This window comes from Lemur catta, chromosome 5 (assembly GCF_020740605.2).
Source record: "Lemur catta isolate mLemCat1 chromosome 5, mLemCat1.pri, whole genome shotgun sequence".
NCBI classification, from domain to species: domain Eukaryota; kingdom Metazoa; phylum Chordata; class Mammalia; order Primates; family Lemuridae; genus Lemur; species Lemur catta.
The window spans coordinates 111,740,032-111,760,939 of NC_059132.1; the positions used below are offsets into that span (position 1 = coordinate 111,740,032).

A 20,908-nucleotide genomic window follows, 5' to 3' on the forward strand; every position below is an offset into this window, starting at 1 on the left:
TAAAAGGAAGGGATTGGCCTAGAATGATCAAGATCCCATCCCGTTCTAATTTTAAATGATTCCTTAGAGCAAGAGAGCTTTTCAGTTTTTTCTTATTCCGATATGCCTTGCCTCTTGGTATTATTGTTGTCTGTAGTTGTGGTGAGAATAATATTCCAAAGATTTTCTTTGAAAAACATTAGTCTAATGAAGGTGTCCAGTGAAATTAAAAGATAAGTATAGAATTGGGAGAAGGGGCTTGATGACTGGACAGAGACTTCAGAAATGAGTTCTCTGTCACGCAGCGCTGTTTCTCAAAGTCTGGTCCGAGGACCACCCAAATCAGAAGCACCGACGTGTTTGTTCAAAGTGCAGATACTTGGTGTGCTGGTCTGTTTTGTGCTGCTATAACACAATACCACAGACTAGGTAATCTATAAACAAAAACAGTTTATTAAGCTCATGACTCTGGAGGCTGGGAAGTCCAAGACTGGGGGGGACATCTGGCCAGGGCCTCCTTGCTGAGTCACAGCCTGGTGGAAGGCGTCGTCACGCAGCGACAGCACTTGGGAGACGGCAAGAGGGGGCCGGACTCACGTTTGTAACAAACCTGCTATGTCGATAATGACGCTCATCGATTCGTGGGGACACAGCCCTCCTGACCGACACACCCCCATTTGGCTCCACCTCCCGACACTGTTGCACTGGAATTAGGTTTCCAAGACATGAATTTTGGGGGACACATTCAAACTGTAGCACCTGGCCCAGACCCACTACACCTGATTTCCTGGGGCTGGGACCTGGAGTTTTGCATTTGGACAAGTTTCCCAGGAGATTCTTGTGCACACTGATGTTTGAGGAAAAACACTTCCAAAGTGTAAGTGCAAATCTTAGCTATTAGGACATAGAATTTAATATTTCAAATCTCTCTTTTGTGCTCGCTTCGGCAGCACATATGCTAAAATTGAAACGACACAGAGAAGATTAGCATGGCCCCTGCGCAAGGATGACACGCAAATTCGTGAAGCGTTCCATATTTAAAAAAAAAAAAAAAAATCTCTCTTTCCACTGGGGATAAATTTGGAAATGAATTTCATCCTAAAAATGTTGCTCTATAGGAAAAGATTACAAAGATGTTAGAACGTGGGCCACTGCACAAGTGAGGAGTCTGTGTGGGGAAAAAGTTTTCATGTGAAGGCAGTTTTATATTTGCGATTAAATTATGCATCAGATGAACGATTGGGGTGAGTTTAGGCAAAGTATTTTTCCTCTGGGGAAGAATGAAAGAGAATCATTTAGCATTGTAATTTTGACTCCCGTAGAAGAAAGGATTTTAAATTAAAATAGGAAAAGATTTGATTAAGAATTTATAGATCCTTCCTTACCCACCAAAGGGTTCTATTTATGATATTCTTGACACAGAATCTTCATTGTTCATATATACAGTCTTCAGATTTCACTTAAAATATGAACAAAACTCTCAGATGACCTGAGACTTTATTTCATGTTTTTTTAAAACATTTTTTTGATGCTGTGCGATCTCTACTGTCCACACAAGCATGTGTGGTAACAGACTTAGGGGCTCCAGTGAGCAGGGCCGGAGAAGTGGGAAATCTTGGGTTGAATTTACTAAGCATCTGAGAGCGTCACACAAGGAAACCAGCTCCGTTTCCCAAGAAGTGCAGACTCCCAGTAACCGTGCTGTGACGGCAAGTTGCCTGAATGGTGTTTCAGCACAGTTTAGCCTGTGCCTTTTGACTGTTGCTGTTGGAAAGGTAGCCACGTTCCCTTTCTGGTGTAGGTGCATTTCCAGGGCGGCGATCTGGGCCCCGCTCCAGGATGCACTGGCCGTCTCCGGAGTTCAGGAGCACTGATGTCAGCCACCGACGTCCCTCCCTTCTTGACCCCTAAGGCCTTTCCTTCCATGAATGATAGTTCCAAGCACAAACGAAGCCCCCACAAAATCAGACCAGACAATCCTATACAGATTGCGGGTGAAGTTCACTGCCTTTCTGCTGAAGGGTGAATTTGTTGAAGAAAATCTATTCAAGTCCCTTCTAAATAGTATTTAGCGTGCTTTTCCAGTATCAATTTGAATGTTTAAGTTTGGGTCCATTTCACATGGACTTGAGCAACCAACATAGGTCTAAATTTTTTAGCCATAAATAAACGTTTTAAAAAGGAAGGTCCCATTGTATTTAAAAAGGCCTCCTTGGTTGGACGATGTTTAGCTGGGTCTGGTGAATACACGGATCAGGGTGTGAGTGGTGTAAGGGAGGCAATGCGTGAAACAGGTTAGCACAGCATAGTTAGTAATCGTGTATACTTACACTGCTGAGAGAGTGCATTTTAAATGTCATCACAAAAAAGTACGTGAGCTGATATATCAATTTGATATCATTTTGCAATGTATGCATATATTAAAACATGTTGTACACATACAATTTTTTATTTGTCAATTTAAAAAACCAAAACGCCCCCATAAAACAAATTAGTATCCTAAGTTGAACATAGTTTCTCAAAGCACTTTCTTAAATAATTAAGTGAAACTGAGTTTATTATAAAGCACCTTGAGAAGTTTTAATTGACTTTCAAAAAGTTGATTGTCTTAAATAGCCTGGTGACTCCACTCTTGGATGTTCCAGTGTCCAGTTTGTGCTTTGTAATTCTCACTGTAAATCTTAATTACTTTTAAAGAAAAGTTTTAAATTGATATATCTTGTGTTATAGTTTTCAGCTAATTGCAGTTCTTCTGAATAGTTTTTTTTTTTGGAGACAGAGTCTCACTCTGTTGCCTAGGCTAGAGTGCCGTGCAGTCACCATAGCTCACTGCAAGCTCAAACTCCTGGGCTCAAGCAATCCTCCTGCCTCAGCCTCCTGAGTAGCTGGGACTACAGGCGCATACCACCACGCCTGGCTAATTTCTTCTATTTTTTGTAGAGATGGGGGTCTCGCTTTTCCTCAGGCTGGTCTCAAACTCTTGACCTCAAGCGATCCTCCAGCCTCAGCCACCCAGAGTGCTAAGAGTATTCTTTAATGTACTTGTTTTCTTTAAGATAGAAATGTTTGAAAATGAGATTGCCAAAGGTAGAATGGTTAAACGTTTGAAAGCTTAGATGATGCCTTTTTATTTCTTCAGAAAATGTCTTGGATGAAAGCTAGTTTTGAGCAGTTATTTTAGTAAAAACACATATATACACACACGGACTGAATAGCGATGGCTAGTTCCAAGGTCCGTCCTCACAGATGTCTTTCTTTGTTTTCTCAACAGCACTTGTGATTCAGAGCTCACTTCATTAACCTCTCGTTAGTTCCCCGTACGGTTGGCTTCCTGAACACCAGTTTTGTTCTGCATGTCACTTGGGCACTCAGCCTGCAGCGTATCCTTCGCGTTTAATAGAGATGTGTGATGGTAATCAAAAATATTCCCCTTATTCGAAGTAGGGAGATTTATAACCAGTCTTGTTGGTACAGTCTTGGCAGAAACAGCCACCCGCATGTGGTTGTGAAAAGGCAAAAATTCCAAGTTGAAGAGGGAGGTAAATAAGAAAAAAGATTGACGAAGCATTGCTGAAATGAGCCAAATGTCACTAGCATAGTCTGGTACATTTAGGTATTGACCAGGGACGGTGCTGAGAAATTAAGCCATCATTGTTTTTTGTTTGTTTGGTTTTGTTTGAGACAGGGTCTCACTCTGTTGACCGGGCTAGAGTGCAGTGCAGTCACCATAGCTCACTGCAAGCTTAAACTCCCGAACTTGAGCGATCCTCCTGCCTCAGCCTCCCAAGTAGCTGGGACTACAGGCACTACACCACCACGCCTGGCTAATTTCTTTTTTTTTTTTTTTTTTTGAGACAGAGTCTCACTCTGTTGCCCAGGCTAGAGTGAGTGCCGTGGCATCAGCCTAGCTCACAGCAACCTCAAACTCCTGGGCTTAAGCGATCCTCCTGCCTCAGCCTCCCGAGTAGCTGGGACTACAGGCATGCGCCACCATGCCCGGCTAATTTTTTCTATATATATTTTTTTTAGTTGGCCAGATAATTTCTTTCTATTTTTAGTAGAGACGGGGTCTCACTCTTGCTCAGGCTGGTCTCGAACTCCTGACCTTGAGTGATCCACCCGCCTCGGCCTCCCAGAGTGCTAGGATTACAGGCGTGAGCCACCACGCCCGGCCGTAATTTCTTCTATTTTTTGCAGAGATGGGGTTTTGCTCTTGCTCAGGCTGTTCTTGAGCTCCTGACCTCAAGCAATTCCCCTGCCTCAGCCTCCCAGAGTGCTAGGATTATAGGCATGAGCCACTGTGCCTGGCCAAGTCATTATGTTTGATAGTGCATGGAGGACTGACATGGTATCTTGACAGTGGAAAAGGGCAAGGGAGGGGAAAAAATTAACTTTGAAATCATATACCTGTCAATTCTTATGCCTGAGATAGTTAAATAAATAGATAGTTTCAAAACCGACCTGGAAGAAAAAGGATAGGGGAGCTGCGAATGCTGCTTTTGCAGGGACAGGAGGCAGGACCGAATATGGGTAGGAGGAAGATGGTATTGATAGAAGAATTCTTTATACCGATATATTAGGGCAGCGAAATGTTTTCAGAGTGGAAGTGAACATTCCTTAAGCTGACAAGCCTGGAGTAATTTTTATTTAGCAATTAGGTGATATGGAGGAATGTATCCTGGCAGTCTGGTTGGCTGAGTTGTGCCAGATGCAAGAAGGCACTGACTCACTCTGAAAGCATGGAGCTGATTCTTGACCTCACTGCCATCAGCTCTGATCCTGGGAAAGTCACTTTACTCTGATGGTTCATAGTTCTCAGGCCTGCCCACTTCATAGGCTTCTATCGGGACAAACGTGAGAATGTACTGGGTGTTTGGAACAGAGCCTCCTACAGACTCATGGTGATTGGTGAGTTGGGAGGGTAGCAGAGCATCTGTGGCAGATCGATAGTCTTTCTCCTGAGGGAGAAGATGGCTTGTGAGGCCACACTTCATCTGCCCAGTGTCAGAGTCCTCCACACCTGTCCATGCCCAAGACACCTGGTGGCCTCTTTCCCCTCTGCTGAGCTTAGTTTTACCGATGCAGGCTGGACTTGGCTGTAGCTCTAATTCTGATCAAGCTTGGAGATGTTAAAGAAAAAATTATTCTGCCACTTGTTAAAGTGGTAAGGAGGACTTTATTGAAACTGTTGCACTAGGGTATTGCAATAGAGGAGAGAGCCAGGGCTCAGTTCTGAATACAGGAAAGACAGCTGGGGCTCTGCAGCCCACAGGCAGAGTGCGAGGAGAGGGAGTCCGGGGATGGAAAGTTACTAAGAGGAGACATCAGGGCAGGGGAATGCTTGCTAAAGGCAGGCCAAGGGCTTATATATATATATATCTCAAAGGTGGGGGACGAGGAAATAGGTATCCTGGGTGATCAGATTTCAGGGGGGAGACTCTCACTGAATTGATTTAGCAGGATTCTTGCCAAAACTGGGCCTACAGATCTCCAATAAGCTTATTTCTTTTTTCCAGGTTAAGACTATGAGGTCTACTCTGTCTCCAGTCTTACTGCTAATTCTTTATCAGTAATATGTATCCATCTTTACTGTCTTGTATTGTTTTGCTGACCCTTCTGGTCTTAGGGCACTTTCCTTCGAAAGATTTTGAAAACGCTGTGCTTCACTGCAACCGAGCCTCCTGAACCTCGTGACTTCACACATCATGACGTCATTCAGGGCCTTGTGATTCAAATCTACATTTAAAACTACCTAAAACCCCACATGTACATTTTACTATGCCAGTTCCTGAATAGTTTATTTGTTAACAGGATGGGATATTTTCTCAACGTTTAGGTCGGGCATTTTGTTCTCTCTGCGTTTAAGAAAGTCTTTCTCTGTTTTTTCCACCAAAATTATGTCTAATGAAGACTTCAGAAATCTGTATTTTTAGCATGCTGGAGGTTGACATGGCACCTACCTTATGGGCATGTACCTACCACCATTTACCCTTTTGAAATCAGTTTTAATTCTCTCCCAAGTAAATAAGGAAGCATATGGTAAAAATGACCTTTGGAAGATTATGCTCTTTAAAGTCTTCTGTGAGTCTAAGCATGACCTTCCTAATCAAATTACCTTCACTGTGTGTCTAGGAACATTCCAGGTTGGTTTTCCCCATCACATCACTCCTTTTCTGCTTATTGTATTCCCAGTTATTGGATGTCAGGTGTTGGTTTGTCAGTAGACATTACTGTGCATGTCACACAGCCAGTTGACATGGCATTTTTGACTCCTTCTGTTTAATCTGGTTGGCTGGCAGATTAAATCTGTTCATTGAGAAGGGAGTGTGTGTGTGTGTTTGTGGTTGTTTATGTATGCATTACTGGTGGGGATGAGGAGAAAGCAGAAGTTGGGTTAATTAAATATAATCATCTCTCTTGTACCTTCTAGTTTTTGGAGATTTTTTTCCATGTCATTTTGTAACAGAGGATATCCTGGGTTTTGTTATTCAGTCTTTTATGCCTGTCAGTCAGTTATTTGTTAGCATTTGAGTGTGCATATTTAGCATTTTACTATTGGAATAATGAGAAATAATATAGAGGCAATATATGCATTTATTAATACATGTCCATTCCTCAAGTTGTTGAGAACTGTGATCACCAGGCCTAACTAATTTTTTTATTTTTAGTAGAGATGGTGTCTCACTATGTTGCCCAGGCTAATCTTGAACTCCTGGGCTCAAGCGATCCTCCTAAAGTCTAGTCTTGACCTCCCAAAGTGCTAGTATTACAGGTGTGAGCCACCACACCCAGCCAAGAACATAGATTCTTGAGTTAGGCTGCTTGGGTTGAAATGCCACCTCTGTCACAGATTACATGTGTGACTTTGCGCAATTTACTTAAACTCTCTATGCTTCAGTTGCCTTATATTTAAATGGTAATAGTAATAGAAACAATCTTACAGAGTTATTGTATTATTGACAATACAATGATTTTAAAAATTACATCACTACTAAAAGAGCAATATATAGCAAATGTTGAATAATGTTAACTACTGTTTTTTATTGTGAATTTTGTCATGTACAGATATCTCTAAAAACTTAAATATAAACAAAAAAGTTTGATCAGGTTAATCTGTAAGGATATCACTATGTTATTATGTAAGCCGGATTATCATAATGCTTGGGTATTGTTGAATGTTTAAAATTTCCATTTGTATTCATTCTTATTTTGCACAGTAGGATTTTAGGTGGAATCCTATTTTACGAGTATCAACATACGAGAACTCGTTGACTTAGTTTTTAAATATATTTGTACCAAGCAAACCCAATATGTCAAAATCTGGATGTGGAAAAGTTAAATTAGAAGTTGATTTAAAAAAAAAACAACCCTTTAAAACAGTGGTTCTCAGTGGGGAATGGGAATGATCTTGCCCCCTAAGGGGATATTTGGCAATGTCTGGAGACATCTTGTCACGAAGGGGAAGGGGCGGTTGCTGCTGGCCTCTCGTGGGTAGAGGCCAGAGCTGCTGTGTGTCCTACGATGCACGGGACAGCTACCCTCCAACAAAGAATTATCAGGTCTAAATGTCAGTAGTTCCGAGGTTGAGAAACTGTGACCTAGTAATAGCAATCAGTTTGCCAGGAATTGCTTTTAATAAAAGTTCCCTTAGAGTGCAAAAGTACAGGTAGTTTCCTGTTGTAGTAAATGTCATTGTAATGACCTGTTGGAAATGGTATGAGCCTGTTTGCAAACACTGTACAGTGCTTTGTTCCAGAGTGTGTCACATGACAAGTCTGGTGTTAAAAATGTGTTAATTCTCACCCAGGAAAGCAGGTATTAGTGAATATCACTATTTAGATGAAGTAAATGTTCTTAAGCTGCTATGGCAGTATATTTGAAGAGGTATGTTTTAATTTGCTTACAGTGAGAACTGGAAGATTGTGGCCCTTGGTCTGAGATCATATTCTACACTAGGGTTTCTCAGCCTTGCACTGTTGACATTTTGGAGTGGATAATTCTTTTTTGAGGGGGGGCTCTTCTGTGGACTGGAGGATATTTAGCAGCACCCTGGTTTCTACCCACTAGGTGCCAGCAGCACATTCCTCCTTGACCCTCCGATTAATTGTCACCAATTGGGACACTCAAAAATTTGCTATTGCCAGATGTTCCCTGGGGTGGAGGGTGGTGTAGGTGGGGGTGGGCAAAACTGCCCCCAGTGGAGGCCCCAGTGTTTGAGAGTAGTTTGGATATGGAGGCACTGCTTTCTCAGGAGTGTTCGGTAGACTAAATGGAGAGACTGAGTTAGCAGAGTCAGGTCGGAAAGGAAAACACCACCACAAAATCAGGAATACGGTTCAGCTCTGGGGCCACGTGGAGAATCTCAGCATACAGGATGGGGAGCGGCTGGTCACTAACAGGGACAAATGGTTTCCAGCTGCTCTGGGCAGGGGTTAAAGCAGAGAAATCATGGGGAAGGAAGACCCCCGTACTTACCTGAGAGCTGAATTTCCAATTATGTCTCTTAATGAAATGTCAGCTTATAAGGGCAGAGCCGACAAGTATGGAAGAGTAATGGTTCTGTGAAATAATAGGGTACAGGGAGGTGGTTTGCTGATTAAGTTGCTCATTATCTGGAGGCAATGAAGAAAATCAGTCAATGAGTTATTGTGGTAAAATATAACTTCCATTTTTCCAGACGCCAAACAACTAAAACAAACCAAGATAACTGGATTTGTTTTTATGACTTAACGATGACAGTTCTTACTTACCAGTGAGTTAAATGAAGGAAAGTGTAACCCGGGTGAATAGACATAAAACACCTAGAAAAGCGCCTGTCCCATGGTAAGCTTTCAGTGAGTGTTAGTTATCAGTGGCTGCTACAGAGAGCGCCGTAAGGAATCACATTTAAACTCTTTTATTCAAATTCTTTGGAAATTGGTAATTCTTCTATGACATCTGTGCCACTGTGCATGTTAAATTTCAGGTAACCAGAATATTAAATTAACCAGAACATTCCATTTGCTAATTCTGGGCGAACTAGAGTTTACTACAATCTGCTACGTACCGAGGCTTAATATTTATAACTAAGCAGTTTGCACCATGGATCAGCAGGTCACATGTTCAGAGTTTAGGGATTAAACTAAAGTCCTGCTAAACTGATGAGCTTGAACCTTTATTTGGGACTTTGAAGGACATCACTGAAGAGTGGTTAAAAAATATCTAATATTAGCCAATTTTCAGGGCTAAAGCACAGTTTATCAAAATTTACCGAAGCAACTCCATTTAATTCAGCTATGACGTATGTACCCTGCTGCTAATAGTCAGAAAGTATCGAACTAGTCAACTTCAGTTCATTTGCCCCAGCGGAGCTACTGCTCTGAGATGTGGTGGGGCAACATTTGCCCTTTATTATAACTTCAAGGGGTTGGGAGAGAGGGCCAGTGGAGTGAGAAGACCTGGATTCTAGATGCCATTTTAGCCTTTTAGTCATTATTATGTGACCTTGGGCACGTCTTTTGATCGTGTTGAAACTCTGTTTTCTATGCAGTCAGTGAATGTTAGGTGCATGAATCAATAATTGAAGAGAGATGGTTCAGACAGAAGTAGAAAGAGGCATCCATTGTCCAGACGATTTGGAAGGGAGCAGAAATGAGTAGTTTGGTTGTGTTGAATGGAGCAGTGAGTAGTTTAGTTCTGTAGCAGCTTTAGGTAAAAATTATCTTGGTTACTTAGAGTCTTGAGTATAGGAGAGATTTATTTTCCTTTTTATTTATGAATAACAAATATGGGGCAACGAGCATGATCAGATAGAGTGTAGTAAAAACAACAATTATATAATAATAGGCCACATTTATTGACTGCTTTATGTGCCGGTCCTATTCTCACTGCTTTGCGTGTTTTAACTCAGTTAATTGTCACAGCAACCCCAAGAGGTAGGTATTATTACCATCTCCTGGTTACAGATGAAGAAACCTGGGTGCTGGGAAGGTCTTGAGTGCCCCAGCACTTGGGGTCCTGTCACTGCGTTTTAGCACCTTTCAGGAGTAGGACCAACGACACTGTTTTTTGACCTTTTGAGCCTAGTGTGTTATATAAACAATACATAAGCATAAACTTAATGACTATAAACTTAAAGAAGTAACTGTCATTTTAATAGAATTTTTTCAAAGGGGGGTGTCAGTAATATTTGAACAGTTGATAATATTTTTAGCTTAAAGTTGAGATTTTTAATTTAGATTGAAATATTTCTAGAATTTTATGGAAAAACGGTGAAAACCATTTCAAAGAAGTTTCCCATTCTTTCAGAATCCACCTCGATTTCTTCTTAATTGAGTATTATTTTTGATTACTTAGTGAATGAAGGAAAAACCCCTTTAAAATGCTTTTTATAAATCTGTTGCTTGTGTGTAGTGGATGGGACATCCATGGCTCTATTTTAGGGCCACTATTTTGAGTGAGATACATTTGGACTATTTATAAACATGGTAGGTTTGTATAGACATGTACCATTTAAAGTCATGTTGAATTAAGCATTGTTTTTTAAGTGACTCACTCATGTAAATGCAATTGAGACGACAGAGGCTTTTCATATTTGTGTTGTTTCAAGTAGATTTTAATCATAGTTGCAATTTGGCATTGATTTGACATTTGATATTTGCAGATGCCTCTCTGTCCATCCTGTATGCCCACAGGGGCTAAACTGGGATTGGCTTTGTTCCCAATCCTGATGAGTAAGCTGTGAGCGCTTACTCAGAGGAGTAATACTCCATGGAGATATGTTCTGCATTAGTGTTCTCTTCTCACTGCCTTGCCTCAGCCCAGGGTATTTGTAGGGGTGTTAGGAAAACAATGATGTAAAACAGAGATTTCATGCTTCTGTACTCACAACAGTTCATGTTGTGACCCTGTAAGAGGGGGACATAGTATGCATCCTTTCCCAAATGTGTGTGGCACAGAATAGTTTTTCTTTTCCTTTTTGAGGTATACCAATTTACATTTCCAAGTGTTGTAAAGCTGTGTGTTCTAGAATAAATTATATTTAGATTGCTGTTTTGAAGATCCAGAAAATTGTTCTGATCATTATTTAAAGAAGGTGAACAGCAAAAGTATTAGAGAATTGCATTGTTTGACAAAAGAACCATTCTTAAATTCAAATACTTTAGTTATTCTATGTAAGTCTCTTAGTAAAAAAAAAGAGTTATAAAGATGAGTCCATTTTCCCACAACTGAGGTTGAAATTTAAATGTCATGATTTATTTTTATTGGAAAGCAGTGACTGTTGAGACAGAGTTCAGATGTCTTTGGTTAACCGAATGGAGACCTTGAGAGTTCCTGGAAAAACTCACTCTTATGAGATAAAATAAAATTAACTTAATAAAATTGTAGCCATACGTCAACCTGCCTATGGCTGAATGAATTAAAACTATGGACAGGAACCTTAGACTTTATTAGAATAAACCCTGGTAATTATAGAAGATTTCAAACTTTTAATACCTGTAAACCTAAAAGAGCTCTCTTCCTCTCCTGGTGGGCTATTGTGCTCTTTTTTTATTTTTATTTTTTAATCAGGTTAAGCTATTTTCTGGTTTACACTCTTGGAACCATCTGGAATTTTTTTCATGAACAGAGTTGTTTTGTTTTGCCTTTTTAAATACAGTTTTAAAACTTCTAAGTTAGGGGAGACATTTGTGGAAGTATTTATTAGAATTAGTCTAGAATTCATAAATTAGAGCAGGTAAATCCAAAGAACTTTTTGTATGGGTATGGTGTATGTCTGTGAGTCTGTAGGAAAAATAAAATAGAATGTGTACTGATAGATGGTTATGTGCTGTTGTAGCCACAACAACACTCTGCCTTCTCCCCCCAGATGTACACCCTGATCCCCAGAGCCTACGAATATATTGTTGCATGGTGAAGGGGAATTAAGTTTGCTAATTAGCTGACCTTGAGCTGAGATGATGAATTTTGGTTATCTGGGTGGCCCCAATGTAATCACAGGGGGCAGAAGATAAGGTCAGAGCGATGCAGTGTGACGAGGACTCAACCTGCCGTTGAAGATGGAGGAAGAGGCTGCAAGCCAAGGAATATGGACAGCTTCTAGAAGCTGGAGAAGGCAAGAAAATGGATTTTTCCATTTTCTGTAAAGGCGTACGTCCCTGCCAGCACCTTAATTGTAGCCCAGAGATACATATTTTAGACTCCTGACCTCCAGAACTGTAAGATAATATTAATAAATTTGTGTTGTGTTAAGCCATGAAGTTTGTGCTAGTTGGTTACAGCAGCCATAGGAAATTAATACACATGTATGCTGAAATCTGTTTAGGTGGACTGTCTGTATTTGAAGACTACCTGTCTTTATAGTTAATATTTTCTAGTGCAGATTTTTAGTTCTTGCAAAAAGTATGTATTTAGAATATATTCAGTGATGGTCTGCTTGCTGCTCTTACAAATAGCTGAAAAAGTAGACTGATGAAATAACTACTTAAAGATAGTAGTTAAAAAGCATTTTATTACTTTTATAGGAAATAAAATCCTTAGTAAAATTCACATTAGGCATTTGGGATTCAGAATCATTTCATGACTTTATGATGTGTAGAGTTCTGCCATTCACTCTTGTGATATTATTTTAAAAAGTTTTCCTTACGAGTTTCCTGAGTTGAAAAGTGCAATCAATTCTGCTCATGTGTCCAGGGAGGGTATATTTCCCCGTGGGAAATTCCACTGTAGCTATCCGATTGCCCTTTTTCATTCTGCTTAAAAGCAACTAGGTTTGCCTTCAATGAGCACCAATCTGTGGCCAGAGGTATGTAGTCTCTGTACTTGCAAGTTGTTTCCAGGCCGCTGGTGGGGAAAGGCTCACAGAGAGAGTAATTACGGATCAATATGGTAGTATAGTAAAATAAATAATGCATGGATGTTGTGGAACACCCAGGCATCCCAGCTACCCCTGCCAAATGTTGTTTCAGAATATCAAATGCTAATTCAGATTTTAAAAGAAACATCATGTTGCTGTGGGCTCCATTACAAGTTCTAAAGCATAAATTCCAAGTCAACACCTGATACCTGTTAAGAAAACCACATATTTTTGTAGTCCAGGGATGGTCTCCATGAATCATTTTGCCAGGTACCTATCAGTGAAAGATGAAATATTTGGTGACAGATACAGTTTATTCAAGAGACACATTTTTCAAATACATACATGAAGTAGGGAATGGTTGTTTTTCATTTGCCATTTCAAATCTTTTTAGAGTTTAATAAATTCAGAGTTTTTTGGAAATAGGTTATGGATTGATATTATAGTCTAATGATTTTTATTCTTTTCTTGTTATCATTTTCTAATTGCAGTTGAACTCTTTTTTTTTTTTAAATGTGCTTTTAAAAACAATTAGGTGATTGAGGTAGTGCAACTTAGGTTTGGAATTAGGAGGTGACTAATGCTGGTTTAACTATTCGATTCATCACCCAATCACAGTTATTGTAAGACTTTAGCTTCACTAACAGTTTTGACAGACTACATAAAAGAGATTTACAAAGACAGGTTTTTATTACTTAAATGGTCTCCTATAAAACTGATGGTGCATTGTGGCCAATTGTTTAAAAAGCTACTGACCTAGAGACATTGCTGCTGGCATGTGCTTTCTGTACCTCCCCGTTTGGGGGGTTAGCATGGGCTTTGAGTGTAATCAATCTCATTATTTACTTACTTCAAGTAGTCTGTTTCCTGCTGCTGCTTTGTTTTTAAACAAGCTCCATCAAATTTTTCCTTGTTCTCTGTATTTTGCTTCTATATATATTTCATTCTATATATTTTGCTTTTCACTGCTATGAGATGGTGGTGTCATGGTGACCAGGAAAAAACTTGATATAGAGATGTGACAACTACCATGAAAAGCAGAATCCTTTTAATTTATGAATTTGAAACTGAATTGTAAATGTCAAGTGATCGTGAAAGACAAACCATGTGGGAGTTTATTAATTTCAGAAACAAAACATACTCTTTTATATATAGCATGATTTGCATTGTCTGGAAGGTTCTTCTTCATTCACTTACTAACGGTACTTATCCACCTACCTCTTTCATTCACACGAAGTGCACTAAACAAAAGAGACAAACTGTGAGTCACAACATTTGGTTGTTCCGATGTCACGACATTAGGTAGAATAATGGGATTAGTCAGAATATTGTTTCTCTTAAAAGTGATTATCGGAAGTGTGTCGCTGTATATAGCTTTATTCCTCGTCTCCTCTGTTGTGTTCAGAGGGGCTGTCAGCCACGTGGCAGCCACTGTGGGTCACAGGCCTGCCTGTCTTCCCTTGTCCCTTCTTCTTTCCAAGGATAATGTGTGTCTCTCTCATCTCTTCTGATTCCTTGTTTCTTAGTGGGCTGTGTCATTCTGCAACTTCAGCCTCTTGCTTTCCACTGGATTCTTCTTGTTAAGCTCCCCAGATTAATAAGTAATTCCCACCCTTAAGACGCATGTGCACACACATGCACAGTCACGTTCGCACAACCTTCCCTCGACTCTGCTACTCCTGTAAGCTACCACCGCTTTCATCTCTTTCCTTTTATAACCGAGCCTTGAGAAACAGTGTAGGCTCATCTACGTTTCCTCTGGCTGACTCACGTCCTTGAGTGCTTTGCAGGCACCTTTCTGTCTTGTCAGAACTGCACTCTTGACAGTCTCCAGACTCTTAGTCATGAAATCCATTGGCTTTTTCTCAGTCTTCCTCCCTCCTTTACATCTGTGCCTTTGACCTCCTTGCACACAGTGTCATTCTTGAAATAGCCTTTGCCTTCCTCCTGCCCCCAGCCTTCTCTCCAAGGTTTGTGCTCAGCCTCCCTGGTGGTGATCCTCCCTCAGTCTCATGGCTTCAGCAGCCTTCACCTTGGTGATGCCCTCCCAGTTATCTCCAGCCTCACCTGTGCCTGAGCTCAGGTTCCCACCTGCGAGGCGGCCTGCACTCAGACCTCGTATGTCTGAAGCTGAAGCAGGGCATACCTTCTTTCTTCTCGAAGCCTCTTTTCCCTCCAGGAAACCTAGCTGTGGGCATGGCCCTGTCATCCGTCTGTTGCCCAGGGTGGAGTCTCGGGGTCAGTCAGCCATTGAGTGGCACGGCCTTGTCTTGGCGATGCCTTTGGAATTCGTCAGTGCACAGCCTTGCTCCCCTTACCCCCAGGAATGTGGTAACTGGCCTCTCTCTCTGAACTGGTTTTCCTCTTTTTAGTCTCTTCTCTTTGGTAACTGCTGTTGGATTACTCCGCTTAAAGCATGAAGCCCTCCTTGGGCACTCTGTTACCTACAGGATGAGACGACACATCTCCTGAGCTGCCTTTCCAGGCCCTCTGTGATCGGGCCCCAGTTTTCCATTCCAGCCTCACCTCTGACTTCCCTTCTTCAATACTCTGCTCCCACTGGGTGAAGCCACATTAGGCAAATCTTGATGGCTCTGTCTTCAGAATTACCCCTACTCTTACTACTTCTGGGCACCTGTAACCACCCAGTCCCAGCTGTTACAATCTCCTGGGTTTCTGCACTAGCCCTGGACCTGCTTACCCTGTAGCCACTTTGACCTGCTGGAGTCAGTTTTCCATACAGTCGATAGAGATGTCTCTTGAAGATAAGTTAGATCATGGCTCTGTAGCAATCGACAGTGTGCCATTTCCTCTGTTTATGCCTCTCTACTGCCTTCGTCCTTACACTCGGGACAAGACATATCAACTATTGGTGACCGCAAGGCCATACAAGGTCTGTCTCAGTGATTCTGGGTGGAAGTACTGCCCCCTTCCTGTCACCAGGAAGTGAGTGGTGGCTTCTTTGTTACGAGGATGGTACTGTCGGCGTTCATTGCCTCCAGGGCCACGGTGCTAAATGGGGACACCACAGTATCCTGCCTCGAATGCCAGGGGTGCCCTTAATGCAAAACTCTCCTGCTCATCTCTGCTTGCCTTTGCCGCGACATCTCTTGCCTCTCTCTGATTCCCTTGTTCCTTTTCTGCTGTACTGGCCTTCTGTCTGTTCTTAGAACATGACAGTCTGCCTCGGGATCTTTGTATACGCTTTGCCCCCCGCCCCCATTTAGATCACTTCTCTCCCCTCTTGCTGACATACCAACTGCTTGCTGGTCACCCTCACAGAGTCCCCTCCCCACACACTGTGCTCTTACCCTGCCTTAGTGTTCTTCTTTGTATTTATCACCACCTGAAATTAACATCTGTATTCATGTGTTGCTATGTCTGTCCACCCCCCCCCCCCCCCCCCCCCCCCCCCCGTTAGAAGGTAGCTGCATGAAAGCGGTGACTTTCTGTCTGCTCAAGGTGTGTCCCCAGCCCCTGGGAGGTGCCAGTGCCTGCATCGTGTTCACAGACAGGGGCTGACTGAGTGAATGCGCAGTCTCACCTTGCCTGCCTCCTGCTCTGGTTTTCCCCATTCCTTACCTTTCTAGAGTGTACCTTATCTGCATCTCCAGTTCCCCCCTGTCCTTTCACAGCCGTCTTGGCTGTCCTGTCTTTCACGATGCTGTCTCCCATCCCGACCGTTCCCATTCCTTGTTTCTTACTGTATGCTGCAGGTGTGGTGGCTTGTGTTTCTGTCTTGCTTGCTGGTCCGTGTCATCCTGTTATTTCCATGTGCTGAGCGCAGCACCTTGCACTCGGGGCATTCTTGCCTGCCAGTGGAATAATGTCCTTTTATGTCTTCCTGGCAGAAAGGCCCCCCTTTGAGTCTTCATGCCAGGAAGGCCCAGGGCCAGTGCCTTAAAATGAGTCTCCATGTTGGAGGACTGACGCCCCCTGGGAAGGCAGAGAGAGCTGGAGACACACTGTGTGCACTACCACCTTGTGAGGTGCTGCGGCCGGGCAGGCCGTGTCGGGCGCCACGTTGCGCCTCATAAATATCCACACAGGACGGGGATGCTGTCCACACAGGCATTCGCAGCAGCCTGTTTGGCTTCATAGTCGGACAGCTGAGAACTTTCCATTTTAGAACCGCGCTTTCTCGGCTGAACTCATGTGTTGGAAGTGTGGTCAGGAGCAGGAAGGAATAAACATGTTCCATAAAAGTTAAAGTATCACAAAATAGAGAGTTGTTAACATAAGCTCTTTCCCACTTTTAGTTGTAAAATGCATTTTAGAAGGTGAAAGATTAACAAGGGAAGCAATAAACTGACTGAAATTTGTCCTCAGATTACCATTCCACTTTTATTGAAGCAGACTGTTATTATTTTGTTATGGTATTTATCTAACAATGTTAGTGATTTGGAGTTAGATTCTATTATCTTAAATTCCTGTTAGGAAGTTGTCAAAATATACAGAACACCCAATGATTTGTAACTGAAGAGCATGTGCTAATGGCCACATTGCTGCTTTTCTATTGCCGTGTGCTTTGCCTTGGGGGAAAACAAGTCAACCTTACAAAAACCCAAGCGGACTGAATGTATATTATCATCACGTAGTAGACATCTACACTTGATAATGCTGCAAGGAAAGACTGGGAGTATTGTTTGGATGGATGAGGAGAGGAAGACTTACTTTTAGCAGGGTGTGTGACATAGCTGTTATTACTGCAGTCTGTTCATCCACCTAAGCACTAGGTCATACTTGAGCTTAACAGCTCACTGTGTGTGCTGTATAAAGATTTTGGATCCCTCAAATAAAAGACTCTTAGAATTGTAGAATTCAGATATTACATGAATGGTGAATTTTAAAATTCATGGCAGATTTTAGGGGGTAAGAGATGAAGTGTTGTGTCCTCTAGGATTTAACAGTTTTTTATTGTAAGACATAAAAATGTTGCCTTAATTGTAGATTGTAAGGCATGTTACAGGGAGTATAGTGTTTGTATGTTAAAATGAAGTGCTATCATAAAGAAGGCTTTAGCCTGATGTATATATTTGACAGAACTTTTCTTTCCAGTGTTTTCTAACTTTTCTCAGAACTTTTGTCAGCATGACCGATCCGTGGGGATCAAACCCAATAAATTGGGCAATTTTTTAAGAGTTTTATTTTTGTGGAAACTAGGTCTTAAAAGCACTTCCAAATCCATGTCAACAGGATGAGGGCTCAGCTGGCTCATTGTCTATCACAGTTTGTTGGAAAGACCTATTTTTTTGTGTTCAGATGCTTCCCAGAGATCTGTTTATAAACATTGTCAAAAGCAGAGGGTGTTAGGAATCTTCCACTTGAAAGAAAAATGACAAAAAGAGTAAAATCGTTACTCGACCTGCCTGTGGTTTCACGCTCAGTCTCTCATCTTAATGCCGTTGAGGATTACTCTTGCTCACTAGAGAGCACAGAATGATGTCGTGTCAGCAAAGCGACAGCAGTGTGAAATGCAGTGTGTGTCTCTCATTTCTGATTAACCACTTGAGACCTTTTCATATTAAAGTTAGGTTGGGTTTCAGCCATTTGACACAGGACCTTCAAAGATCATGTACTTTTAACTAAACCAGAATTCTGCTACACTTCTGCTTTGAAGACAAATTTAGCCTGTGTCTGACCTTCAATCTCATTAATTCTAACAATAATCAAGACCTCTTCAGTGACTTTGTTCTTGAAAATGATAAATACTTACCTCATAAAATGTATGTATTTGTAGATTCTTACTCCAGAGTGCATTTCCATGTAATCTCAAGTTCCTTTGTACACTACACACCAATAAATAACAACAGGTTGTTAGTATGTTAACTCTTTGTGTTGCGGGATGGTGAACTATAGCGCTTTGCGGGTCAGTTGTTTGACAGAGGAGTCCAGTGTAGGCAGAGCTAATCCCACTGGAGCTGGGTGCCCAGGTGCCCAGACTGCGGAGGGCAGGCGGGACTGCGGATTGCTAAAATCTCCGAAGGCCAGACAGTGGCTGCTCTTGTGGAAGAAAGCAGGTGTTCCCTACCCCCAACACCTGCCCCACTCCCCAGTCCACCCTTGCCAACATATGCACTCTAGAAAGTACTAGAAAAAGGAAAATTTATCCTGTGGAGGAGAGGATCAAACAGAAGTTCCTTGGGTTCATTCATTTTTGACAGAGGAAAGCTAGCGTAAATATTTAATCATAGAACTTGTGAAGGAACATGTATTTAAAATGAAATTTATTCTTCCTCAGTCTTCTTGTGAAGAATCAGCTAGCTGTGGACATCACTTGACATTTTTCTTCCAGTTATAAGATGTTCATAGCCAAGAAAAATATGTCGGTTTCAATTTCATGATTAAAATAGTCAAAATCATGCATGGTTTACAATTAAACTATTTCTTGCCTTGGTTACGTTTCTGTTAGTTACAATAGACAATGGAAAATGACGCATGGTGGTAGACAGATGATTCACTTTGATGGATTTGAAGTAATTGTAGTATGTCTTTGAAGCAAGAAGAAGCAGCTCCTCCTTTTTCTTTTCTTTTTTCCTCCCTTCTGTTTTTCCCCAAATTTAGATTACCACATGCTAATTTGAACTGATTGCATGGAAGTTGATTGCTAATAACAAACTGTCCAAGTATCATTTTAGTCATCTTAGACAAAATAAAAATCTAGGAATAAAAAGCATGACATTTAAATAAATAAAATGATTTCATACAGGGTGACAGGTAAATAATTGATTCTGATGATGTCTTGATGAAAGAAAATAGTAGAGGGACACAAATGAAGAAATGTTCTCACCTTCAAAATTTATAAACTCCTGGCCGGGCGTGGTGGCTCACGCCTGTAATCCTAGCCCTCTGGGAGGTCGAGGCGGGTGGATCGCTCCAGGTCAGGAGTTCGAGACCAGCCTGAGCGAGACCCCGTCTCTACTAAAAATAGAAAGAAATTATCTGGCCAACTAAAAATATATATAGAAAAAATTAGCCGGGCATGGTGGCGCATGCCTGTAGTCCCAGCTACTCAGGAGGCTGAGGCAGGAGGATTGCTTAAGCCCAGGAGTTTGAGGTTGCTGTGAGCTAGGCTGACGCCACGGCACTCACTCTAGCCAGGGCAACAGAGTGAGACTCTGCCTCAAAAAAAAAAAAAAAAAAAAAAAATTTATAAACTCCTGGTTTCAACAGCAAGAATACACGAACACAGGGTTCTTGAATCTGAATTCTTTGCGTAATCAGAGCAGCTGTCTGCTGGCCCTCTGCCTTCAAATAGGCCTAAAGGAAACAGAAAACAGTACACAAAGAAGAACAAACACAAGCTGCCCCTTATATGCCATCCCTCAAATATTTGATTAGAGATTTTGGAGGAGAGTACATTAGTTTTTTTTTAGCAGATAATCTCTGATAGTGTTGAAATAGTTTCTTTTAGGAGGAAAAACTTGAAAATAAAGACTCCTTAATTTGACATTGGTTAGGAAGGAAAATGTTCTCTTGGGTGAATATTTGGTTAACTGGAGTTTGTTATATCAAATAACGGAACCCTTTTTAAAATTTTTGTAATTTTATTAAATCTTTTCTTAAATGCATCAAGTACTCTTGAAATGATTGGACAAGGACAACAGGGCGTAAATTAACCCTTTCCTGATGATTTAGGATTGCCATTACATCCACTTTTATTGCACCCTGTCTAATACAGACTCTGGGCCTTTTCTGTCTTTGGTGGGGTCAGATCGTCAGTTGTCGCCTTTTTCACTGTTAGGCTTGCGGCTGTCAGCTCCTCCTCCTCATTTTGTATGAGTTGAGAAATCAGGTAACTAAGCTTATTGTGAATTCTCTGTTATGTGAGGAAGGGTTATTAAGGAATTTGAGTGTGGAGGCTTTCTGGTGAGTTGTATTTGGATGGAGGAATCACGCTGCTTTGGTTAGGGCTGTATTTTAGAAGGTGGAGTCTGTCGAAAGTTTTTAAATGCTGTAAATTATTATATGTTGAAGGTACCTTCAAAGAATAGTTAACTCCTAATTATCTGAAGCACAATTTTACATCTAGATTACTTCTATTTAACATTTTTATTCATAAATGCTTCCTTCCATTAATCAATCAATTCATGT

General features: G+C 41.3%; 1 protein-coding gene and 1 non-coding gene across 2 annotated transcripts in view; both read left to right on the forward strand.

The window, feature by feature from the left end:
• SH3RF1 (SH3 domain containing ring finger 1) overlaps positions 1 to 20,908 on the forward strand; it is a 152,034-nt gene that overhangs the window by 25,300 nt on the left and 105,826 nt on the right.
• On the forward strand, positions 914 to 1,020 carry LOC123638968. The gene has a single exon (XR_006735538.1). It is a non-coding gene; the product is annotated as a U6 spliceosomal RNA (small nuclear RNA).